The sequence below is a fragment of the Capricornis sumatraensis genome, chromosome 7 (genome assembly GCF_032405125.1).
Source record: "Capricornis sumatraensis isolate serow.1 chromosome 7, serow.2, whole genome shotgun sequence".
Taxonomy (NCBI): Eukaryota; Metazoa; Chordata; class Mammalia; order Artiodactyla; family Bovidae; genus Capricornis; species Capricornis sumatraensis.
The window spans coordinates 36,913,354-36,928,348 of NC_091075.1; the positions used below are offsets into that span (position 1 = coordinate 36,913,354).

Sequence of the window (14,995 nt, forward strand, 5' to 3'; positions counted from 1 at the left end):
GTAGTTTTCCTGCCAAAAACTGCATAAGCTGAACCTAACAGTGAAATGCCAGACAAACATGAATTAGAGAACATTCTACAAAAAAAATATAACTGTCGTGAGTGTTAATGGCACGTGAGATAAAGAATGGTGAGGAACTACCCCAGATTAAGAAGAGGGTAAAGTTACCTTACAGTTAAATATAACACATGGTTCTAGATTGGAAACTGTTGTGTTGTGTTTTTTTTGTTTTTTTTTTTTTTAATGAGACAATTTGGAAAAATTGAATGTGGATTTATGTTAAATAAGATAATATGTCAAGGTTAAAATTCCTAACTTTGGTACTTAATCTGATATATAAGAGAATATCCTTATTCTTAGAAAATACATGCTGAAGTATTTAAGAATAAAGAGTCATGATGTGTAAAATAACTCTCACATGCTTTAGGAAGATGATATAAATGACATATGTGCCTATGTATTAGAGATAATAAGAAAGAGGAAAAATGTAAAAATGTAAAGACTAATGAATTTATATAAAGGATAAAAATGACATATATGTCTATGTATGAGATAAGAAAGAGAGGAAAAAGGTAAAAATTTAAAGACTGATGAGTTTATATAAAGGATATAAGGGGACTTTTGGCATAATTCTTCTAACTTTCCTGTAAATATGAAGTTATAAAATAAAAACATAATGTATTTAGCAAAATTAAACTTACTTGTTATAACCTAGTTGATGCTGGTTTTGTATAGTCTCAAAGTAAATTTGGTTCCTTTTATCTTTTTAAGTAAAAGATTGACATGAGGGAATAGTAAAAGAAGCAATATATAGCTTACCTGCTCTCTTAAATCTGATACTATTGATACCCAATTAAATTTTGTTATTTTTAGTCATATCTTTAAGAAGAGGTAAACAGAAAGGGAAAGAAAGAAGAAAAGGCAAGAGAGGAAGACAGCTCATTCTACTCATCTGAGTTCTACTTCCTACAATTTCTGTTTTTTGGATATGGGATTTTATGCAAAGACATTTTTCTGAACAAAAATGTGATATAACCTTGAAAAGTAAGACAAAAATGAAAACTGTTTTACAATTCTTTAAATACACAATGCCTAACCCAGTTTCTGGCCAAGGTAGATAGCCCACAGTGTTCTTGGCTAAAAAATAATTTGTATTCATCTTACTTAAATCTTTGCTGTCTCACCAATTACTAAAAGCTAATTATAGCCCTCCTTCAGTATCTAAGGGGAACTGCTTCCAACACCCCTTGGACACCAAAATTCACAGATACTCAAATCCCTTATATAAAACAAGCATAGTATTTGCACAGTACCTATCCAGATCCTCCCAAACACTTTAAATCATCTTTGTGCTGTGCTTAGTTGCTCAGTCGTGTCTGACTCTTTGAAACCCTATGAACTGCAACCTGCCAGGCACCTCTGTCCGTGGGGAGTCTCCAGGCAAGAATATTGGAGTGGGTTGCCATGCCCTCCTCCAGGTGATCTTCCCAACTCAGCAATGGAACCCATGTCTCCCGCGTTACAGATTCTTTACAGTCTGAGCCACTAAATTATGCATCATATCTAGAGCTTCTCTGGTGGCTCAGTCAGTAAAGAATCTGCCTTTGATCTGCAATGTAGCAGTCCCAGGTTCTGTCCCTGGATAGGGAAGATCCCCTGAAGAAAGGAATGGCTAAATTACAATGTAAATACTATGTAAATAATTGCCAGTGCCCAGCAAATTCAACACTCTTTGCAATTTTCAGGAATCTTAAAAAACATATTTTATCCAATTGGTTGAATCCATGAATGTGGAACTCGTGGATATGAAGGATCACTGTACACCCCCTTATTTCTATTTTTCTGAGCTGTTAGTAGGTTGCTTCCTGTTTGATACATTACTAAGACCTGGAACAGAATCCAGAACTAGTCATTTCCTACCTCTTCCAGGTAGTTGTCCTTGTGAGTAAGGAACCTCTCTTTTTAGAATGTAGGAATTCAATGACCCTCACAGGAAACCTAGATTTTTTATTTTAATGAAAGATTTTCTTTTTAATATCACAGAACTCAGCTGCCACAAGTAAGTTATGGTGACCTCCTCTTGGTTGCCATGCCCTTCAAACAGTGCGTAACATATATCCGGGGCACATAGCTAGCACTGGGTTCAACTGAAAATTCACTTTGCTTGCCCATTAAGTCCACATAATAGAATCATCTTTTGCATTTTTCTTCTATTTGGGCTGCTTCTTTACCCTTAACAATTTTATTGTGGTTTTATTAATGTGATCCTGTTTCAGAGAGGAAAAAGAAAAAGTATTTCTAATGAAGTTTTTATCTATTGCTTTAATAAAATAGGTTTGCTTATTGAACCAGAATAATTTGCTTTTTATGGCAAAATGATTCTTATTTTTAAAAGAATATAGGAATTTTTAGCAAAGTCACAGTGTCAATAATCAGAAAATCACTTTATGTTGTTGTTTTAATAGAGCAAAAAGCAATTTCTGTGAAAACCATTTGTATGGTCAGCAGTTCTGATTTCCTTAAAATTACATAATAGGGTACTTATAACAACAAGGAGAGAATCATAAAACGCCAAAGACATTACCATCCTTTATGTTTGACCCCACTGCACTGAATCAAAACATACAAAACAAAACTATATACTGAACAACAGTGACTATCTTTGAACTTCTTTAGTCAACAGACCTTACAGGCTTCCAGCAGTGTAATAGTAAGTTCCCTTCAAGCAACTATAGTATCACTTTATAAAACTTAATAGTGTCCCAACTCTCTTTTGTCATGCAGGATTTCCTAGAGAGATGAACGCAACTGGAGAAAAGCATGCATTAATAGTTCCTTTCTCTTATTCTAAATATAAGCCCAGCATCTCTGCTTAGTTCTTTTCTCTCAGCTATAGCCGCTTCCAGTGGATTGCTGGGTCAAGTTAAATCTTTAGGATCAGTGTACCCTGGCACCCACTCGACTCAGCAATAATTTCTACTTTCATTATTATTATTAAAAAATAAAAGGCACAGTGAACCCTTTTATCACTGTGATTCATGAACCATAGCTAGGTGGCTGATCTTCTTTTCATTTGAAATCGCTATTTGTATTAATGTATCCACATTTCTTTGGAATATAAATCTACTGAAGGCAACAGCATGCTGAGATATACTGTCTCATTCCAACCAGCACCTAATACATCATATGAACTATCTGACAGCTGGTTACTCCTCTCCCTGTTCAAATTCATGCAGTTCAAATATTCAAGCTGACTATCCTACTGGTAGATGTATTCTTCCAGGAGAAAGAAGAAAGACAAAAGCAAAAACTTGAGTGTGTCATAAAAGTTTCTCTCACAAATGTTTAGGGATCTTAAGTTATCTCAGAACAGACTAATACCACTAGTAAATACACTATAGCTCAAAATTTATATTTAAAGTAAAATAAGTTACTCTATAATTCACTGTGCAACATTATTCTTTTGTTCTGGAAGTCACTGACTATTACTCTTTTTGATAATATTAACTTGAGATTTAACAGAAGATACTTTTAAATTAAGTAATTTATCAGGGCATTATGTGAGTGTTCATATAAACGTCCACAATGTTTAAACTTTTTTACCTAAGAAGAAAAAGGATGCAAATTAAGTTTCTTTGTAAACAGCCAAGACACTTGGCTGATGGCAGATGCTTTTTTCCTAATATCACAATCAGAAAATAACTTGTGGAGTAAACTTTCTAATTAAAGTATAACACAAACATAGCAAAATATGCAAATCTTAAGTGTACATCTCAGTGTTTTCTAAGCCACATAAATTGATTTTGAAAAATGTAAGAATTTCTGAAAAATAAATGAGAAATCAGGTAAATAGTAGGCTACCTTTATAAAGCATTAACTTATATATTAATATTACTTGAATTTTTAAGGATTATTTTTGTGGTGGCTTAAAGGAGCCCACTCAACTTACGGTCATGAGAACTTTAAATTTGAGTTTGGCTCTTAAAATGTTTTCCTTTCTAAGTGGACACTGGAAAAGTCAATGCTATTTTATTTGTTTCTGGCTTCAACTCATATTAATAAATATGTGTCATTTTCATTAATATAGTACTTTAGATTTTATAAAGCCTTTTCACATAAAATATAGTATTTGATCCTTAAAACAACTGATGAGGTGGGTACTATTATTAAGTGAAAGATATGAGACTAGAATTTGGTGTCCTTTCCCCATCACTTGTTCCTTTTATCACACCATCTTTGCTTATTTAAAAAATTAAAAAGTCATACTTAAATGACATGAAAAGAACTCCTACCTTGTAAATTTGTCTACTTTGATCATTTTCATGTGTTAGAAGAAACAATTTGCCTTTGGTTCCTAAGCCATATGATTTTATTCCAGACAAGTTTTGCAAACAGAAAACAAAATAGCACATTCTTATAAGACACTAAATACTAGAAGGCACTAAGGGCATTGAAAAAAGTGTGCAAAAGCAAGAAAATACTATAAAATTGTTTAAGAATTTATTAATTTACTACATTTTATTACATTATTACTTTTCCTATAATTTGGGAAACTAAAGCTATTTAATAGATTTTCTTCCCTTCTGAAGTCATGCTGAAAACTCCAACCTCCCCTTTGTGCGCACACACTGTACGCAAGTTCCTCTTGGACCACAGCCAGCTTGAAGCACAATCCACAGAAAGCTCCAAAGGAGACAAAGCAGAAAAAGCAGTGAAAGACAAGAGAGTAAAACAGGAGTGGGCTACACATGGTGCTCTCCTAGTTGGCAAGTGTCAAATGCATGTTGCTTGCACAATGCACAAAACTTCTGCCACTGTCTTGGGATCAACTTGCTGCTGTCAATTTGAAGAAAAAAAAAAAAGCATATTGTGGGTGACAGGAGGGAGGGTAGACTTAATTACTGCAACATACTACATGGACTCTCAAAGGAAGGTCCTAGTTTAAATAACATTATTGCTGTTTCTCCAGTAAGGCCTTAGAAACGGAAGGGAAGGATTGAGAATCATTGTATAAAAACTGAAATAGGATAGTAGCATAGGTAGGGGAGAAAGGGACAGTAGCCATAAACCATGAGAGCAAAAGTCAATTCTCTGCATATTTTTTCCAGGTCCACTCCAAAGTTTCAGTCCTTGGATTTTTAGCAACTTTCCTTATGCAAATACCTTTTTCACAAACCTCTCATTCTATTGCCGTAAGTCTAATACACTGTGATTTTCAATGCATCTGTTTGACCACGTGAAATGTAATTTTCACTTACAAGGTAAGTTCTGGGAATGTAGTATACAGTATGAAGACTATAATTATAAAGAAAAATAATGAGAAATTTTGTACTGATTGGTTCTTTCTGTGTTAATGAGGCAATTATATACATCTAAGAATCCAAATTCTATCCAACAGTCTGGGCCAGTCCTTCCCAGATGTACAAAGGAGCTGGTAAGGTGGGTTGGTATTCCAGACCTCTTTCTGCTTCACTTGTACCTCTTGACACCTGATAAAAGCTCTGATTTTTGTTGAGTCTCTCTTGACAAAAAACATTCTTTGTGTTTCTCACTGAAGCATAAACTAATCAGTGGATAATGTTGAAGACAACCAGCCAAGTATTATAAGCATAATTTTGTAAAAGAATTACAAATGTATACAATAAAAAGCCTAAAGGATGGAAAGAAATAAAAGCACTTGGGTTGTTGCCAGTTGAATGGACCAGGCTAAGAACAAAAAAGGAGGAATTTCAGAGCAAACTTTTAGAACTAGAGTGACATGAACACTGAATTAAATTATAAAAGTGATAAAATGACAGCTACTCTAAATTAAGAATGACTAAACAAAAATATCACATAGGAAAAGTGTGAAATGTATATGTTTGATTCATTAGTATATCACACTTTCTTATTCTGAGTTGTGATATGACGGTTTCTGAAATAATTATAAACATTTGTCTTGATTATTAAAAATTATTTGAAAAATAATATTAACATATTAAAATATATCTTTTCTATAAAGTGATTATAATGCATTACACATAATTTTACTACAATATTTTTCTTGACCTTCAAAGTCAAAACTTGTTTTGCTTTTTTAATTTATGAAAATTAATAGCTTGTATTTAAATTTCAAAATAATAGAGTAATCCTAAGAAGAATAAACTTTTTTTCACTGTGTAACTAGAATAATGTAAAAACTTCAAATGCCAATGACTATTCCCTCAGAAAATATAAATTATTTTCTTCAAGGTCAATTACATGTTACAGACTACACAGCTGTTCAGATGATCAAGATTTTCCAGGGATCTTGAGTCAATAAATATTCTTTCTCATGCTATGAATGCTGTGTCAGCTCATCTGGTTACCTAAACAAGACATAAACAGTTTTCATCTTTCAGAAAATTGACATTAACTGATCCAATTAAAAATAAAACTGCCATCTTTTCATTCTAATCCAAGATTAAAAGGTAAACAACCTTAATTTTTCAATTTCTTAATTTCAGAGGGATATAAAGTTGTCACTGCATATGGTGACTGCAGCCATGAAATTAAAAGATGCTTGCTCCTTGGAAGAAAAACTATGACAAACCTAGACAGTATATTAAGAAACAGAGACATTACTTTGCCAACAAAGTCCATACAGTCAAAGCTATAGTTTTTCCAGTAGTCATGTACAGATGTGAGAGTTGAACCATAAAGAAGGCTAAGTGCTGAAGAATGGATGCTTTCAAACTGTGGTGTTGGAAAAGACTCTTGTGAGTCCCTTGGACAGCAAGGAGATCAAACCAGTCAATCTTAAAGGAAATCAGTCCTGAATATTCATTGCAAGGACTGATGCTAAAGCTACAGCTCCAATACTTAGGCCACCTGATGTCAACAGCGCACTCACTGGAAAAGACCCTGATGCTGGGAGGCTTGAATGCAAAAGGATAAGAGGGCAGCAGAGGATGAGATGGTTAGATAGCATCATGGATGCAACGGACATGAATTTGAGCAAACTCTGGAAAATAGTGAAGGACAGGGAAACCTGGAGTACTGCAGTCTATGGGCTCACAAAGCATCAGTCATGACCTAGAGACTGAACCACAACAACATATAGTGTCTGACAGTAGCCCAGATGGTGTGGTTAGAGAAAAAAATCTTTAATTTTCTTCTACTATTGGTCTTATTATTTCCTTTATAAATAATAACAGAAATATGTACTATTCTTAATAAAGCTTTGAATATTGGTATTACTAAAATGTGATCACTTATTGCTATTGCCCTGAATGTTTGTGTACCCCAAAAATTCTTATGTTGAAATACTAATTGCTAAAGATGATGGTATTAAAATGGGGGCCTTTGGGAGGTGCTAGGTCATCAGGGTAGATTCTTCATAAACAGGATTAGTGCCTGCATAAAAGAAACTCCAGAGAGATCCCAACTCCTTCCATCAGACACAGCAAGAAAGTGCTGGCTACAAATCAGGAACCAGGCTGCCACTTTGATCTTGGACTTCCCACCCTCCAGAACTGTGGTAAATAAATTTCTGCCATTTATAAGCTACTCAGTCTGTGATATTTTGTTACATCAGCCTGAACAAACTAGTAAATTTGAATAATGTAATCACAGAGGGAAAAATTAGGTGTTATGGACATTTTCATGTGAACTGTATGAAGAGAAATGGTAATAATTAGGATACTGCAATTACTTACTGATGGTAAAGCATTTGAAGATGAAGTGATTTTTCTCTCTGAATATGTTATTCATAGCACTGTGCACCAAACATATAAATTATGACAGCCTCAAAAAAAAAAATTACTCATCCCAAAAGCTAAAGTGAAAAGACCAAAAAAAAAAAAAAGAATGGAATATTTTACCTCATTCTTATTTTTTTTTAAAGGCAATTCTGAATCTACAAGTTTATAAGAAAAGGAGATGGAATAAATAATATATGTAGGTGATACATATTAATTCAAAAATCTGTGGTAAAAGTCACTTAATTAAAACAAACCGTTTTAACCATATTTAACTGTACAGTTCAGCAGCACTAAGTACATTTATATTGCTGTGCAACTCTCACTGCCATCCATCTCCTAACTTTTCCCTTTCCTAAACCAAAATTCTGACCCCATTAAACACTAAGTCTTCATACCCCCTCTCCATCTCCCAACCCTCATAGACATATTTGACTTAGAACTTGTATGTATTTAATGGGTTCTCAATAATATCACAAACAATTGACTATTTCTTGCCCTCTTTGTATGGCCAGTCCATAACTATTGCACTGATAGGATCCTAAAAGCCATTCTATAAAGTTGATTATCCTAAATGAATGATGTTTCTACGGGAACAATATCAAAGTTGATATGGTCTTGATCAAGTACTTAGCATCAAAACCCAGAGTTTTATCAAACAGTGTATCATAGAAACATCTGTACATGTGCATAAATTAAGAATATAAAAAATATGCATAACCATACCAGACACAGTGATTGTACTAAAGACCTTAATTCATATCTATAGTATCTATATCACAACCCTATTAGTTTACCTTTAATTCACCAATACTTATTGTACACCTGGCACTTTAAGTGCTATAAGAAATGCTAATATATACAAAATGTCTTCCATTTAAAATACTGAATGAAATAAAATAATAAAATGAGACATATTCAAATAACTATATAGTGAGTGCCAAAGACAACTTAGAAGGACATTGACAGGAAAAGTATAATAAGTAACTAGAAAAATCAATAAAGGCATTATGGAGTAGGGCTATTAATCTAAAATTAATATACTACTTATCAACAAATTTAATTGAATGTGTAATGACTGATACTTATGACTCTCCTTCTTACAATATATAAGGATTGAGGAGAATGATTTGTATGCCCCCATTTTCTTAAATGGATTAATGACTTCCTTTTCTCACTAACTGTCCTTGTAGCATGCCATGATATTAGCTTTAATTCCATTCACAATGTTCCATGAATGCTGAGATCTTTAACTCTCAAAAAGCCATTAACATTTTTATGTATTTGAAAGTCTTATTTAAGATTTCAGGATTAAGAGGAGAAATTTCTTAAATCAGACCGTCTAATTATCTTTCATTTGCTCTTAATTTTGAGCCTGAACAACTTTCATGCCACAAAATGGAAATGTGAACGTGCATTTACTAAACAAGACCAGGAAAGCAATTTTCCCAGTGGAGAGTAGAGGTGGGATATTTTAAAACTGATTCTTTAAACAGTAATTTTGTACCCTCTTCCTACTGTCCCAATATCTCTCAGAGTTCCTTCTCACCACTACCACTATCCTCAATTCTAGAAATTAGCCAGGGAGGCATGCATACAATTAACAGTGTCAATTTGTACACTGGGATACAGAAATTGTTGTGGCTTTTTTAATCCTTTTAACTTTTGATATCAATGGTCACAACCCAAATCAAGCATGCCCCCACACATTCTGAATTTTAAGATGGTCAAAATGGTTAAATCTATTGCATTGATTAGATTAGGTTAATGTCTCCCAATTTGGAACTATAAAATCCTCAAGGGCTGTCTCTTTCATCTTTGCATTTTCCAAGTAAAGTTCTGAGAACAAAGTATTAAGTTTTCAATAAACATTTATTGAAAGAAACTGTGAATGAATTGATGAATGGATGAATGAATATAGAAAATGGTAACAAAGGAGAAAACAGTAGGCCCCAGAAGAAAAGTGAATGCAGAGTTAAGTGCTTTGCCATTTAACACAGGGTTTATTAGTCTTATTCAACTATTGTCAATAATATTTAAATTCTAGATTTCAACATATAAAATAGAATTAAAAGAATTAAAATACAACATGAAATGCTGATGATATGCAAGTCACTACTTTTTTTTCTCAACTGTAAGTCTGATCCATTCTTCTAGAGAAGTTCTACAGTTCTTGTTTTTACTATGCTATTCACAGTTTCTACACAAAAGCAGCAGGATGCCAAACTGCAAATGAGAGGAATTACACTGTGTCAGAATAAAAGTGGCCCTAAGTGAACACTGTCAGAATCACTCAGCACAAATAGTTCAGGGCAACTCTGTGCACATTTGCTGAGTAATCTAAAACTAACACAACTTTCCAAACCAGCTTTTACTGTAATAAAAACAAGTATTTCCAAATATAGTAGGATTCCCAAACCTGGAGTCAAGTTATTGAGATATATACAAGGCTTTTCAGTCAGGAAGAGAACACATCTCAGAAGACAAAACTTGCAGTTAGAATGAATTTTTCAATTCCAAGATGTTTTCCTCTTTCTGAACCATAGTGACAAACTCAGTGTGAGGCATAATTTGACTTTATGACCATTAAATGCCAGTAAACAAAAAGGAGGGATGAGGTAAGCAGGAAATCTCAGTTAACTGAAAGAACTGAGATACAATATACTATTTGGGAAGATGATAATAGTGCCCCTGACCCAATGTCTGAGTCTACATCATGTAGACACATGGACGGATTACTCCCAGGTCCCTTTTGTGGCTAGCTGGGGCCAGGTGATCAGATTTGCTCAATGAGTTGTGAGAGGAAATGAAGTCTCTCACAAGTAAAACATTTATTACTGGGACGAGGCCTCCAGAGATCTCTTTTTACCACAGTGAAAGGCAATGTTTGCAATGGCTGCTCCTTCAACAGCCTGGATATAGGAGGAGACACTTAATGGAACTCCAGCACCTTCCACAAGGAATATGTAGCCTGAGCAAGAAATAAATCTATATTATAAAGTCACTTGGATCTGGAGGTTACGTGCTCTTTATGTAGCCCAGCGTATCCTTTCTCATACACTCAGGCACTTTACTTTCTCTAGTGCTTCTAGGTGCTACATATTGTTGAACACACACAAATCTATCCTCACACTAATCCTTTTTTCAGAAAAGGGTGATCTGATAAATATCTGGAGTTAGACTTCACTGTGTAAAGTTTCTGGAAAAAACCAAGACTAATCCTTATATTTATACACCATAATCTGGAGGGACAGCTTTGAAAAAGAAAGAGCCTATTTCTAGAAAGATTATTTTTAAATGTTTGGACCATCCTAAGGAAAGTATCAAGAAAGTTACTCAGAGGAAAATTAAGGGAAGTCTCTATTTAAATCAGTTTGAAGAATTATAATAAATGTGAATGTCTATCAAATTGTTACAGATATGCTTGATTTCTTGTAATAAATGTAAGCAAAGTCCTATTTCTTCTGACTCATTGATGTTCAAAGAGTTAACACATCCTGCCCTTTCCCTTTCATACTGTATATACCCAAACTGCACAAAAACACTAGCATTCTGGTCTCTTTCACCTATTACCAATTAGGAAATATTTTTCATCATTCAGAGGAACATTCAGCGTCTTAAAACTAGAGCCATACCCATCAGTAGAATTAAACCTTCTTGAAATACATGAAGTACTCTAGCACTTTCTAAGTATAAATACTTTCTTTTGTGACAGGGTTCCTTTTTGGATATTTCTCATCTGATACTGTCCATCAACATATCAAGAAATATTACCACATTTTAAATCCAGAGTATGTACTAAAGTTTGTTTCTTTTTTGCATCCCTTACAGACAACTGCAGTCTAGACTTAGAGCAAGCATAGGTTGCCTTACAGGTGTTAACTTCATTATACAGAAATAACACAAGAAAGATGAAAAATTAAATTTAAATCTATCCCAGTCACTCAAAGCATGCAGAATTTATAGTTAAGAGAGCAAGGATCCAAATCTAAATTCTATCTCTGCCACTTACTGTGTTTCTGAGCAAGTTGCTTATCTTCTTACTGCCTTAGTTTCCTCTTTTGCAAAATGTGTTCAATAACAAATTCACTCAGTTCATAATATTGTGAGAATGGAATGTGATAATATATGTGAAGCATTAAGAGTAGTCCCTTCATTGAAATAAGTACTAAAAATACATGTTACTACTATTTTTCTAAAAGGAAAGAATAACTGAGCTGTGCATGCATTCTCAAATACATATAATCACCTCTATTATTTTGGAAGAATATAGAAAATATGTGCCATTTTTCACACAGAAAGCTATAATTTCCTAAATATATGTCACTTGTTTCACATATAGCTAAAATTACCTTTAAAAAAAAAATCCTAGCATTCCTTCCTTATAATGTTAGGAGTTAAATAATACAATTTATGCAAGTTAAATTAACTATTAAACTATAAATTAAAGATTGAGACATTATTGCAAAGTCCCAATAAATAGTCATAAAGTAATTTTGATACATTTCATGCGCAAATTCCAGTGTGTCAGTATTTATTTCAACAAATCTTACCTGTGAATTCAGTGAATATGCACAATGGTTTAACCAAGTTTCTGTCCAATTGTCAGGTTTCCCCTATCACGACAATGGTGTAATCCTGACATCTAGTGGACAATCTACAGCACTGCAGGTACACTTTTTGAACATTTATAAAAAACCGCAAATAAAATAACTAACTCTTATTTTACATTCGACATTTAAAATTTTAAATCTTGAAAGCATATCTGAGAAGAATAACGATTTTGTGGTGTTACAAGGACAATTATATAAATGCATCAATAGCATTAAAAACATGATATAAAAAGAATATGTAAAAGGCCCAACTTTGGCGACGGTAATAAACAGTGCACACTTATTAACATAAATTCATCTCTACAAAGGGATAATAGAAATCTGGTGAGGAAAAATGTTTTGCAATAATTCACTGGCCATAAATTTTAATGTTGCATCAATTGGAAATCTATTTTAACATGTTCTTGTCTTTGGACAAAAAAATCAATTGTACTATTGCAATAATAACATATTTCCAATGCAAATGACAGAAAGATGAAATATAAAATAATGTAATGTATCTATATACGCAAATATAAATACACACATAATCATTTTTTAGCATAATAGTAACAAGAAACCCATTACTATCGTTTTGTAGATACTGATCCATAAAATCTGGCCAAGCCTGGCCTAATGGCTAGAACCTTGAACTTCAAGCACAATGGCTTTGCTATCACTCAAGGTTGTCTCAGTAACTTACTGCTTTTTCACATTGCAATCCTCAATGATGACCTGATATTTTCATTTGAAACATAATTATCTAAATTATATACAGATATAAGTGATTTAGTTTTGAGCATTTTTCTCATATATCCATCAGTAAGTAGGTGAGATAGATCTTTTTTAAACAAACACTGGTAAACACGAGAAATCAAAAACACACCGCTGAGAAAGGACACATTTGTGACAAAGGGAGCAAAGTGAATGCAAAAGGCAAGCCCATCCCAGAATCTTGTGAGACCTGAGGTCCCACAGACCTTCTGGGCTGCAGTTCACTTGTCATCTTTTTCCACCGGAGCTGTATCCTGTGTTATGAGGGAGCTAATACAATTACCTTTAAGACATCTCAGCTCACACGTCCAGGTTCACACCTTACCCTCCTACACATATCCCATTTCCACCCTCATGTGCAGGCTTCTAGCTTATACCAGGAATCTGGAGTCTCAGTCATCCAGAATGTGTTAAAGCTTTGGACGGGCACATCACCTTGACCCCCAAAGATCTTTACCCTATGTGGAAGGGGAACTATATTAGGAAAGGGCAAAGTAGAATCCACTAAAGCATCTGAGAGTAGCACTGGCATAGGTGTGCTTTAAACAGCACATTTTTTAGGTGGCTAGAGGGTGAAAAAATACTGTGAAATGATGATGTCAGAGCATGTTTCTTAGCTTGCATATCACAGGGTCTTGTTCTAGAATAAAAATATAGTATTTTCTGTGGAAGTAAGGAAGACAGGTTTTAAGGGTCACTATCCTGCTGTTGCTTCTATTTGTCCTAAGAGTCTCAAGTGAAAACTTATCCTCACTTAAACAACAACCATGCAGACCAGGTTTCCCTTCGAAACATAGACTTTTCAATAAGTAGCGCTAGGAAAACTGGAAAGATACATGTAGAAGAATGAAATTAAAACATTCTCTAACACCACATACAAAAATAAACTCAAAATTGATTAAAGACCTACATATAAGACCAGATACTATAAAACTCCTAGAGTAAAATAGGCAGAGTATTCTTTGACATACATTACAGAAATATCTTTTTGGATTTGCCTCCTAGAGTAATGGAAATAAAAATGAAAATAAACAAATGGAACCTAATTAAATTTAAAAATTTTTGCACAGCCAGTGTTTTGCACAGTCAGTTGTGTCCAACTCTTTGCAACCCCATGGACTGTCCACGGAATTCTCCAGCCAAGAATTCTGGGATGGGTTACCATTCCCTTCTTCAGGGGATCTTCCCGACCCAGGGATCGAACCTGAGTCTCCTATATTGCAGGCAGATTCTTCACCCTCTGAGCCACCAGGGAAGGAAACCATAGACAAAACGAAAAAGCAACCTACAGACTGGGAAAAAATATTTGCATATGATGATATGGACAAGGGATTATCTTCCCAAACATAAAAAGAGTTCATATGGATGGCCAAAAAGCACATAAAAAGATGCTCAACATCACTAATTGTTAGAGAAACACATATCAAAACCACAATGAAATATCATCACATACTGGTCAGAAATGGCCATCACTGAACAGTCTACATATAGTAATTGCCAGGGAAGGTGTGGAGAAAAGGAAAGCCTCTTACACTGTAGGTGGGAATGTAAGTTGGTACAGTCACTATGGAAAATTATATGGAGGTTCCTCCGAAAATTAAAACTAGAAATACCATATGAAACAGCAATTCCACCCCCGTGCATATATCCAGAGAAAATTTCAACTTGAAAAGATACATGCAAGCCATGCTGCTATGAACAGCACTATTTATGATAGTGCAGCACTATGATAGCCAAGACATGGAAGCAACCTAAAGTTTTTCCATTGACAGATAAATCAATAAAGACGACGCGGTGTGTGTGTTTGTGTGTGTGCATACATACATGTAATAGAATATTACTCAGCCATAAAAAATGAAATAATGCCATTTGCACCAATATGGATATACCTTGGGATTATCATGTTAAGTG

General features: G+C 34.1%; 1 protein-coding gene across 2 annotated transcripts in view; it reads right to left on the minus strand.

Annotated features, from left to right (window-relative positions):
• The window catches only part of CCSER1 (coiled-coil serine rich protein 1), a 1,276,721-nt gene that overhangs the window by 1,254,608 nt on the left and 7,118 nt on the right, over window positions 1-14,995 (minus strand). The window lies entirely within an intron of this gene.